A 13124-nucleotide genomic window follows, 5' to 3' on the forward strand; every position below is an offset into this window, starting at 1 on the left:
TTTCCACTGCTTGAGAAGCAGAGCATACTAGAGTTCATGAACAAGCGGAGAACAGTCTGCATCCAAAATCCATCGGCACTGGCTGTAGTATTACTGAGTAGTAGTTCATGGTGGAAAAAGTACCCAATTGCCATACTCGAGTAAACGTTAAGATACCTTAATAGAAAAGGACTCAAGTAAATTGGGGGCTTCTTTTAGGTCAGTTAGAAGAGTGAGCCATCACTTGGTCTCCCATTCAAGCAGCTGGTCAACTGAGCAAACGAAAATATACTGTACTGCATACTTCTCTTTAGGTCTATAATAATCCTCAATCATTTTAATTTGAAACAATCCACAATCCAAATTTCCCAAATTAATTGATTCATCTATGATACATGGCTCTTGATTCAAATATTTTAATTGAAAATGTATAGGCCACTGAAAGAGCTTCTCAACATACACAGCCATTGTCAAGCATCAAGGCGAGGGAATAGAAAATCACCATTCTACTCTTTAATAATAACCTGTGCCCCTACAATATAATCTACTGGCATAGTTCATGAATGTATTGTAAATATGCCATGATTCAAAAGAAACATAATTTAATTATTGCAGAACTGAAAGGTCACCGTGTAAACATAATACTCCACATAATTATTAACGACTTCATAACCATTCAATTATTAATTTCCAATCACACTTAAATATTATATCATACTGAAATATGTAGTCTGTTGTAGTTATAAGTTAATCAATATTAGTTAACCAATATATAATCAAAATGTTCTCAAATAAAGGACACACTATGTCCTTTATTTAAATGCCATTCCCATCCAGTGGTTTCCCCTTGCGCCTGTCTGGTTCATGGTTTTGACCATTCTGCCTACCCTCTTCCTTGTCCTGCCATCCTGTTCCTTGTCCTACCACACTGGATTATTTGACCTCTGCCTACCCTGAGCCTGCCTGCCATTCGGTACCTTTTGGACTCTAATCTGGATTACTGACCTCTGGTTGAGCTTTCGTTTTGCCTGCCCCCTGTTCTAGTAATACACTTTTGTTACTTCAACACTGTCTGCATCTGGGTCTTCCCTAAAACCTGATACTGGAAGCCTTTTTATTTCATGACCATCTCAAACCAACAGCACTCAATACCATGAAAAAATAAATAAAATCCCAACTAACAGAAATAGGTAGGCTATATTTTATAGAAAATCCTGCAGATTGCTGCGCAATCAATTTTGTCAGCTAAGGCTCAAAGAGGCTAAGAAACGCAGTAGTTCACAATGGATCGTGATCTGGGGAAGAAACAACAAGAGGGGAGGAAGTTCAGCCATATTGTTGTATTGTGAGTATTAAATCATGTGTTACCTTCTTGAACCTGAACTACACCTGACACTTTATTTCAGTGTTCTCAAAACGTGCTTAATCCTATGAAACAATATCAAATGTTTCTGTTTATTCTTATGTAAACCTAACCCTATGCTATAACCACATTAGAACCTACTGTATATTATAATCATAACCCTCTGCTATAAATTGCAGGATTCAGTGGCACTATCTATCAAGGGTGGAGTACAAAGATGAGCCACTGAAAAAGAAATGAAGATCCTCCACATACCAGGAAAGGTTGATCCTCGATGAAGGGGAAGTAGGGATGGGCTTCTCAGCGTAGCCCCAGGTGCCTGAAACACAAGGCCCTTGCGTAGGAACTGGCAGTCCTCGAACTTGGCACAGAGCTCCAGTGCCACGTCAGTGGGAGGAGCCTCCTCCACTGTGCCACACCCACAGGCCAGACTGATGTCAAAGTAGGGTAGCCAAGGTAAGTGTCTTAGAAAGGGTAGTTAGTCTAAGTCTTATGTACTTTGTTTAATTGTTTATATCTACAATACTTACTGACCTTGTACAAAGTGGACATTGACACTTCCATCCTCCCAACTCCGGTGGCATTTTCCCACTCCACATGGCAATGGAATTCCAATACAACTTAGAGCAGGTTTTTTCTAAGGTACATCAAGATAATAAATATTATTTGTAGCTGAGCTAACTGGTATCTAATAAGCAGTGCCGATTTTAGCATGTAAATCTTGGTAGGGAAACCCCCCGAAAATGTGGGATGGATACCAGCAAAGCCACTACACAACACAACACTAAACAATACATTAATTGCACTATAACGGTGACAAACGGTGCCCACAAACTGTTAGGGCCTACATAAAGCTGTCCCAACACATTACCACTGCTACACCTGGCTTTCAGGAGGAGCCTTGTCTGGCAGCGAAACAGTTCATTCAGCCTCATTTGCTGCCTTTTAAAAAAAACATACAGTGGCTTTTGAAAGTATTCACTCTCTTGGCATTTTTCCTATTTTGTTGCCCTACAACCTGGAATGAAAATAGATTTTTGGGGGGTTCGTATCATTTGATTTACACAACATGCCTACCACTTTGAAGATGCAAAATATTTTTTTATTGTGAAACAAACCAGAAGACAAAAAAAACAGAATTTGAGCGTGCATAACTATTCACCCCCCCAACGTCAATACTTTGTAGAGCCACCTTTTGCAGCAATTACAGCTTCAAGTCTCTTGGGGTATGTCTCTATAAGCTTGGCACATCTAGCCTCTGGGATTTTTGCCCATTCTTCAAGGCAAAACTGCTCCAGCTCCTTCAAGTTGGATGGGTTCCGCCGGTGTACAGCAATCTTTAAGTCATTACAACAGATTCTCAATTGGATTGAGGTCTGGACTTTGACTAGGCCATTCCAAGACATTTAAATGTTTCCCCTTAAACCACTCGAGTGTTGCTTTAGCAGTATGCTTAGGGTCATTGTCCTGATGGAAGGTGAACCTCTGTCCAAGTCTCAAATCTCTGGAAGACAAACAGGTTTCCCTCAAGAATTTCCCTGCATTTTGCACCATCCATCATTTCTTCAATTCTGACCAGTTTCCCAGTCCCTGATGGTGGTCTCGGGGTGATGAGAGGTGTTGGGTTTGCGCCAGACATAGCGTTTTCCTTGATGGCCAAAAAGCTACATTTGAGTCTCATCTGACCTGAGTACCTTCTTCCATATGTTTGGGGAGTCTCCCACATGTCTTTTGGTGTACACCAAACGTGTTTACTTATTTTTCTCTTTAAACAATGGCTTTTTTTCTGTCCACTTTTCCGTAAAGCCCAGCTCTGTGGAGTGTACGGCTTAAAGTGGTCCTATGGACAGGTACTCCAATCTCCGCTGTGGCGCTTTGCAGCTCCTTCAGGGTTATCTTTGGTCTTTTTGTTGCCTCTCTGATTAATGCCCTCCTTGCTTGGTCCGTGAGTTTTGGTGGGCGGCCCTCTCTTGGCAGATTTGTTGTGGTGCCATATTCTTTCCAATTTTTAATAATGGATTTAATGGTGCTCCATGGAACCCTAATCTGTTTTATAATCTTAATCTGAACTGTACTTCTCCACAACTACGCCCTGACCTGTTTGGAGAGCTCCTTGGTCTTCATGGTGCCGCTTGCTTGGTGGTGCCCCTTGCGTAGTGGTGTTGCAGACTCTGAGGCCTTTCAGAACAGGTGTATATATACTGAGATCATGTGACAGATCATGTGACACTTAAATAAAGTCCACCTGTGTGCAATCTAACTAATTGTGTGACTTCTGAAGGTAATTGGTTGCACCAGATCTTATTCAGGGGCTTCATAGCAAAGGGGGTGAATACATATGCACGCACCACTTTTCCATTTTTGTATTTTTTGAAACAAGTAATTTTTAAAATTTCACTTCACCAATTTGGACTATTTTGTGTATGTCCATTACATGAAATTCAAATAAAAATCCATTTAAGTTACAGCTTGTAATGCAACAAAATAGGAAAAATGCCAAGGGAGATGAATACTTTTGCAAGGCACTGTAGCTGATATGGCTGACTTGCTTAAACAAATGTGGTTTCTACTGACAATTGAGATGTACAAACTATGGAATAAAGGAAAGACAAGCGGAAAAGAGGCCATCCGTAATTTAGATTAAGACATTAATGAACGCTTGACGACGGACCTAGTCCATATAACTATTTGTAACAATCAGCACATTCAAATGTACAGTGACAGAATTCAGAACATGGGCTGTTCTTACAGTGTACTACCTGTACAACATGTCAGAACCATAGAATAAATAAAGGGGGCATATAAACAGACAATGAAAGCTCTTACAATAGTCAATGATTACATTTCTCTAAAACAGGTTATAGGCAACATGTGCACCACCAAGATAGCACAATAGGTGTAAATAATAGGTGAAAATATACAAAATTATTAGGGTGAGGCACATTGAATGATGTTTGGATCTTTGCGTGTAATAAAAGATACGTCAAATAACACTATTTGACGCGTTAAATAAGCTTTTAATTTGACACGTCAAATAACACAATTCTATTATAGAATGTTGTGTGTGCTGAATTTGCATGTGCAAGCCAAGCACCACCACTACTATCAGTAGCACTGTCACAGCTATACAAAAAAAGTTGTCAAACAAGCACACACCAGGTGTAACGGCTGGCTGAAGGAGAGGACCAAGATGCAGCGTCGTAAGTGTCCATGTTAGATTTATTCGATAACTGAACACTGAAACACAAAGTAAACAAAAGAACAACCGAAACAGTCCTGTCTGGTAGAGAGACAGAAAACAACTACACCCACAACTCAAGTGGGTAAAACAGGCTGCCTAAGTATGGTTCTCAATCAGAGACAACGATTGCCAGCTGCCTCTGATTGGGAACCATACCAGGCCAAACACATAGAAATGGAAAACATTGAACACAAAACATAGAATGCCCACCCCAACCTAGCCCTGACCAAACTAAAACGGAGACATAAAAAAGGAACTAAGGTCAGGACGTGACACTAGGCCACGAACGATGTGTTTACAGTACTGCGTTGGTGAAAATAGACCAAATTATTAGGGAGAGGCACATGGGCTACTAGCAGCTTACTACACAAAATACACTTAGTATTACTTTCTTAGCTACAGTATTTTTATTAATTTTTTTTTTTTTACCTTTATTTAACCAGGCAAGTCAGTTAAGAACACATTCTTATTTTCAATGACGGCCTAGGAACAGTGGGTTAACTGCCTGTTCAGGGGCAGAACGACAGATTTGTACCTTGTCAGCTTGGGGGTTTTGAACTCGCAACCTTCCGGTTACTAGTCCAACGCTCTAACCACTAGGCTACGCTGCCGCCAGTATACAGTGCCTTGCAAAAGTATTCGCCCCCCTTGAACTTTGCGACCTTTTGCCACATTTCAGGCTTCAAACATAAAGATATAAAACTGTATTTTTTTGTGAAGAATCAACAACAAGTGGGACACAATCATGAAGTGGAACGACATTTATTGGATATTTCAAACTTTTTTAACAAATCAAAAACTGAAAAATTGGGCGTGCAAAATTATTCAGCCCCTTTACTTTCAGTGCAGCAAACTCTCTCCAGAAGTTCAGTGAGGATCTCTGAATGATCCAATGTTGACCTAAATGACTAATGATGATAAATACAATCCACCTGTGTGTAATCAAGTCTCCGTATAAATGCACCTGCACTGTGATAGTCTCAGAGGTCCGTTAAAAGCGCAGAGAGCATCATGAAGAACAAGGAACACACCAGGCAGGTCCGAGATATTGTTGTGAAGAAGTTTAAAGCTGGATTTGGATACAAAAAGATTTCCCAAGCTTTAAACATCCCAAGGAGCACTGTGCAAGCAATAATATTGAAATGGAAGGAGTATCAGACCACTGCAAATCTACCAAGACCTGGCCGTCCCTCTAAACTTTCAGCTCATACAAGGAGAAGACTGATCAGAGATGCAGCCAAGAGGCCCATGATCACTCTGGATGAACTGCAGAGATCTACAGCTGAGGTGGGAGACTCTGTCCATAGGACAACAATCAGTCGTATATTGCACAAATCTGGCCTTTATGGAAGAGTGGCAAGAAGAAAGCCATTTCTTAAAGATATCCATAAAAAGTGTTGTTTAAGGTTTGCCACAAGCCACCTGGGAGACACACCAAACATGTGGAAGAAGGTGCTCTGGTCAGATGAAACCAAAATTGAACTTCTTGGCAACAATGCTAAATGTTATGTTTGGTGTAAAAGCAACACAGCTCATCACCCTGAACACACCATCCCCACTGTCAAACATGGTGGTGGCAGCATCATGGTTTGGGCCTGCTTTTCTTCAGCAGGGACAGGGAAGATGGTTCAAATTGATGGGAAGATGTATGGAGCCAAATACAGGACCATTCTGGAAGAAAACCTGATGGAGTCTGCAAAAGACCTGAGACTGGGACGGAGATGTGTCTTCCAACAAGACAATGATCCAAAACATAAAGCAAAATCTACAATGGAATGGTTCAAAAATACACATATCCAGGTGTTAGAATGGCCAAGTCAAAGTCCAGACCTGAATCCAATCGAGAATCTGTGGAAAGAACTGAAAACTGCTGTTCACAAATGCTCTCCATCCAACCTCACTGAGCTCGAGCTGTTTTGCAAGGAGGAATGGGAAAAAATGTCAGTCTCTCGATGTGTAAAACTGATAGAAACATACCCCAAGCGACTTACAGCTGTAATCGTAGCAAAAGGTGGCGCTACAAAGTATTAACTTAAGGGGGCTGAATAATTTTGCACGCCCAATTTTTCAGTTTCTGATTTGTTAAAAAAGTTTGAAATATCCAATAAATGTCCTTCCACTTCATGATTGTGTCCCACTTGTTGTTGATTCTTCACCAAAAAAATACAGTTTTATATCTTTATGTTTGAAGCCTGAAATGTGGCAAAAGGTCGCAAAGTTCAAGGGGGCCGAATACTTTCGCATGGCACTGTACATATCTCCCTTGCATATTATATCATTTACTGTATGCAGCAGCATACAATACATTTTTGGACTCACCTTGTGAAGGTGGCAAAGCGGTCCTTTGTGGGCAAACTTTGTCATCAAAGTCTGGCATTCGCTGGATTTATGGTGGGAACTCTGGAAAGAAAAAACACAGCCACTCCATTGAATTAGCAGGCTAACGTTAGTAGTTGCTTTGCAATGCTTGCAGTTAGCCACTGATTACTTCCAAACGACTCATTGTTGAATTTCCAACTTGTTGTGTAATCTTTATGTCCAATGGCCGATGAGCACCGATACGTTTGATCCATAATTTCTCTTCATATGACAAGGATTAAAAAGGATTTGCCAGTAGATTGTCAACTTGATGCATGATGATGACTGCTAACTAAGATGTTGACATGATCAGTCCAATCAAAGCTACTTTACATATAACGTGATTTGACGTCATTTTTTTATCTGTTGCCAAACGACCTTAAGCCTTTTTGGAAGGGCATTTGTAATATAACTCTATGGCAGGACCCAAACGGCTGAAATTTTGGATGTTTACCCTTACTAAGCACTCAAACTCAGCGATGACTTACTGTTCCCATGAGTGACAGAACACTGAGCCAATCATGGTGCAATACTCCTATTTTCTGCTGGCTCGCCCCACCACCCCAGAAATCACTGAGCTAGGCTGAAACAGCTGCATTTTGGAGCTCAAGAAAAAAAAAAGAGACCATGTGTGTATGCAGATTTATTAACTGAATTATGTATATATTTTTTCCATTACTTGCAAACTGATATGTGACACGTTTTAATGCCAAAATAACATGCAAAACAGGCAAACCTGAAATTGTATTTTATTTATTTATTGCTAAAACTGTGGGGCTCAAAACAGGTGGGGTTCTGCCCCACCTGCCCTGAATGACGGGTCGCCACTGCTAATAAAGCATAGTCATGCTCAACCTCCCAAATGGAAACCTTTTCCCTTTATAGTGCACAACTTTTGACCAGGGCTCTGATAGAAATACATCCTTTGGTTTATTGTGAGTTTCACCAAATTTGTAAAACCAGTTAATCTATAGTACATGGTTATTTGGAGACACCTGGTGAGCGTCATACCTATATCTCATCGAAGGACATCCATGGTTTCTGGGGGTAGTAGGGTTGAGGCTTCCAAGAGTCAACAGGATCAATGATCAGGTCATCTCTGAAACTATCCGTGGACAAGGTAGACACTCACACCCTCAGGTTGACCAGTCCAAGGAGGTTGTGCGTTGGTCCATCGCCAAAAGAGCTGTAGTCTGATTTGGCTTCTTTAGTCTGACTGAAATAGCTGATATTCTCAAAATCTTTGACATGGTCAGGCTTTCCGTTGGTGGTTTTGTTTCTTTTGCTTTAAATGTGTGTAGAATCCAAAATGTCTATGGAGCTACTACATTAAAAAATGGTATAAAAACCACCAACCTGTGCTCGTACCTTTCCACTTCATGATCAAATTTTGATATGAGTTTCTTGTATTCTGAAAATTTGAATTTGAATTATGTTTCCTGGGAAACATTGCTTTATGACATCATCGGAACTCCAGCGATGTCATATGTTGTTGAGATAATGTAAAATTATACTGTCCTTAATTCAGTGGTGTAAAGTACTTAAGTAAAAAATACTTTAAAGTACTACTTAAGTAGTTGTTGTGGGTACCTGTACTTTACTTTACTATTTATATTTTTGACAACTTTTACTTCACCACATTCCAAAAGAAAATAATGTTATTTTTACTCCATACGTTTTCCCTGACACCCAAAAGTACTTGTAACATTTTGAATGCGTAGCAGGACAGGAAAATTATCCAATTCACGCATTTATCAAGAGAACATCCTGGTCATCTCTACTGCCTCTGATCTGGCAGACTCACTAAACACACATGCTTTGTTTGTAAGTAATGTCTGAGTGTTAGAGGGTGCCCCTGGCTATCTGTAAATAAAAATAACAAGAATGGGGCTATCTGGTTTGCTTAATATAAAGAATTTGAAATGATTTATAGTTTTACTTTTGATACTTAAGTATACTGAACAAAAATATAAACGCAAAATGTAATAATTTCAATGATTTTACTGAGTTACAGTTCATATAAGAAAATCAGTCAATTTAAATAAATAAATTAGGCCCTAATCTATGGATTTCACATGACTGGGCAGGGGCGCAGCCATGGGTGGGCCTGAGAGGGCATAGGCCCACCCACTTTGCACTGGGGAGTCAGGCCCAGCTAATCAGAATGAGTTTTTCCCCACAAAAGGGCTTCATTACAGACAGAAATATTCCTCAGCAAGGTATGCTGTCTGTCAGGTGGATGGATTATCTTGGCAAAGCAGAAATACTCACTAACAGGGATGTAAACACATTTTTGCACAGAATTTGAGACAAATACGCTTTTGTGTGAGTGGATTTTTCTGGGATCTTTTTTTCAGCTCATGAAACATGGGACACTTTACATGTTTTACATGTTGTGTTTATATTTTTGTTCAGTATACTGTATATTTAAAACAGAATAATCTTGGGCTTTTACACAAGCAATATTTTTACTGGGTGACTTTCACTTTTACTTGAGTCATTTTCTATTAAGGTATATTTACGTTTAGTAAAAAGTATGACAATTGGGTACTTTTTCCACCACTGCCTAAAATAAAATGCTCAATGGACATTTCACTTTTTAAAAGATTCCTCTATCACAGAACCTCAAAGTACAGTACCATAGCAATAATATTCTAATATAGAAATACAAGGACTGTCTTTTGTTTCTTGGTATGATGAATCTTTATCTGAGTAATTTATAGGCACAGTCTGTTTCAAATGTCATCAATGTACTCTATACACTGATTGTACAAAACATTCAGAACACCTTCCTAATATTGAGTTCCATCCTCGTTCAACAAGGATGCTGGCCCATATGGACCCCAATGCTTCCCACAGTTGTGTCAAGTTGTCTAGATGTCCTTTGGGTGGTGGACCATTCTTGATGAACACGTGAAACTGATGAGCTTGAAAAACCTGACACACTCAAACCGGTGCACCTGGCAACTACTACCATACCCTGTTCAAAGTCACTTAAATATTTTGTTTTTCCCGTTCACCCTCTGAATGGCACACATTCACAATCCATGTCTCAATTGTCTCAAGGCTTAAAAACACTTCTTTAACCTGCCTCCTCACCTTCATCTACACTGATTGAAGTTTTAATTTTAATTGACTGACTTTAAAAGTGACATCAATAAGGGATCATAGCTTTCACCTGGATTCACCATGTCAGTAAATGTCATGGAAAGAGCTGGTGTTCCTAATATGTTGTACCCTCAGTGTATATACCCAACGTATGTCCATGTATTTACAAAATGAACACTAGATGGCACAACTTACTCAGTGTGGGTCTGCCATCTGGGTTCACCCATGGAGCCCATGAATCATATACTTACTGTATGTGTATTTCTTTGCATTTCAATAGATCCTGTTCAGTCCAGGAAATGTGACCATGCCATGTGACAAAACTTTTGGGGTTAAGGGTTGGTCTCAAATGAAAAAGCACACCATTCAGGCATTGCACAGATATATGGACACAATAGACAAACAGCCAAATCTCTAATCTGCACTCTCCACTATTTGCTCTTGTAAGGATCTTATTTGACACACTACCACTACAACTGCTACAGTACCCGCACCCGTCCTTTTTCTCCTCACATCACATTGTCCATGACCTCTGGTCCCACAGTGACTTTGAACCAGCCATGTCATCGTTACCATGCTCGGAGAATGTATCTGATTACACTAGCACCTGGCTGGTAGAGAGAGAGATGGAAGGATAAGGAGAAAGAGGAGGGATGTAGAAGAGAATAAGATAGATTTTCTTTTAAGAATAAGAGAGCTGTGCAAAAACATCTGGATGAAAAGGGATATTATTGAGATATTCCCAGCATTTGACCTTATATGGCCTATATAGCCCTTTGGTTCTTTGTCAAATAAAATGGAATGAATTTTCTGAGAAATTCTGTAAACACTATCATTGTACATGTAGTGATGATATTACTGTTATAGGTAGTGATGATATTACTGTTATAGGTAGTGATGATATTACTGTCATAGGTTGTGATGTTTTTACTGTTATTGCTAGGTAATGGGAATACTGTGTATTGTATTTACTACACTGTTTGACACATTTCCTAAGGCAAATGCCTACAGACTGCCTTGTTCTTGTCTGGTAAAATGTAGTATTGGGAACATTATTGTAACCTCCCTACCCAACAATGAAGTGACTGTTAGAGGAAAAACAAAAGGTATTGGACATCAGGAACAGATTATGAAACCTAAGTGTCATTCAGCTCAAGTACAATACAGAGACTTATTCACACACCACAGCCAACCATGACTCAGCTATCATCACCTACATATTAAAGCTCCAACCAACACACCCACACTGATGAAGAGGTTATTGAGAGGGCAGGCATTGATTCATTGGCAATGACAATGCAGAAACCGACGCTCGAGCTAATGTATTGTCTCAGCTTGTCATCTCCCACCCCTATTCACTCAACTGTTTTATTTTAGAATGGACTGCAGTGGTGAATTCACTTATTTCACCTCATTTTACATATGCTGTTATTATATACAGTGCCTTGCGAAAGTATTCGCCCCCCTTGAACTTTGCGACCTTTTGCCACATTTCAGGCTTCAAACATAAAGATATAAAACTGTATTTTTTTGTGAAGAATCAACAACAAGTGGGACACAATCATGAAGTGGAACGACATTTATTGGATATTTCAAACTTTTTTAACAAATCAAAAACTGAAAAATTGGGCGTGCAAAATTATTCAGCCCCTTTACTTTCAGTGCAGCAAACTCTCTCCAGAAGTTCAGTGAGGATCTCTGAATGATCCAATGTTAACCTAAATGACTAATGATGATAAATACAATCCACCTGTGTGTAATCAAGTCTCCGTATAAATGCACCTGCACTGTGATAGTCTCAGAGGTCCGTTAAAAGCGCAGAGAGCATCATGAAGAACAAGGAACACACCAGGCAGGTCCGAGATACTGTTGTGAAGAAGTTTAATGCCGGATTTGGATACAAAAAGATTTCCCAAGCTTTAAACATCCCAAGGAGCACTGTGCAAGCGATAATATTGAAATGGAAGGAGTATCAGACCACTGCAAATCTACCAAGACCTGGCCGTCCCTCTAAACTTTCAGCTCATACAAGGAGAAGACTGATCAGAGATGCAGCCAAGAGGCCCATGATCACTCTGGATGAACTGCAGAGATCTACAGCTGAGGTGGGAGACTCTGTCCATAGGACAACAATCAGTCGTATATTGCACAAATCTGGCCTTTATGGAAGAGTGGCAAGAAGAAAGCCATTTCTTAAAGATATCCATAAAAATTGTTGTTTAAAGTTTGCCACAAGCCACCTGGGAGACACACCAAACATGTGGAAGAAGGTGCTCTGGTCAGATGAAACCAAAATTGAACTTTTTGGCAACAATGAAAAACGTTATGGTTGGTGTAAAAGCAACACAGCTCATTACCCTGACCACACCATCCCCACTGTCAAACATGGTGGTGGCAGCATCATGGTTTGGGCCTGCTTTTCTTCAGCAGGGACAGGGAAGATGGTTAAAATTGATGGGAAGATGGATGGAGCCAATTACAGGACCATTCTGGAAGAAAACCTGATGGAGTCTGCAAAAGACCTGAGACTGGGACGGAGATTTGTCTTCCAACAAGACAATGATCCAAAACATAAAGCAAAATCTACAATGGAATGGTTCAAAAATAAACATATCCAGGTGTTAGAATGGCCAAGTCAATGTCCAGACCTGAATCCAATCGAGAATCTGTGGAAGAACTGAAAACTGCTGTTCACAAATGCTCTCCATCCAACCTCACTGAGCTCGAGCTGTTTTGCAAGGAGGAATGGGAAAAAATGTCAGTCTCTCGATGTGTAAAACTGATAGAGACATACCCCAAGCGACTTACAGCTGTAATCGCAGCAAAAGGTGGCGCTACAAAGTATTAACTTAAGGGGGCTGAATAATTTTGCACGCCCAATTTTTCAGTTTTTGATTTGTTAAAAAAGTTTGAAATATCCAATAAATGTCGTTCCACTTCATGATTGTGTCCCACTTGTTGTTGATTCTTCACAAAAAAATACAGTTTTATATCTTTATGTTTGAAGCCTGAAATGTGGCAAAAGGTCGCAAAGTTCAAGGGGGCCGAATACTTTCGCAAGGCACTGTACATGTA

Source organism: Oncorhynchus kisutch, linkage group LG20, assembly GCF_002021735.2.
Source record: "Oncorhynchus kisutch isolate 150728-3 linkage group LG20, Okis_V2, whole genome shotgun sequence".
NCBI classification, from domain to species: Eukaryota; Metazoa; Chordata; class Actinopteri; order Salmoniformes; family Salmonidae; genus Oncorhynchus; species Oncorhynchus kisutch.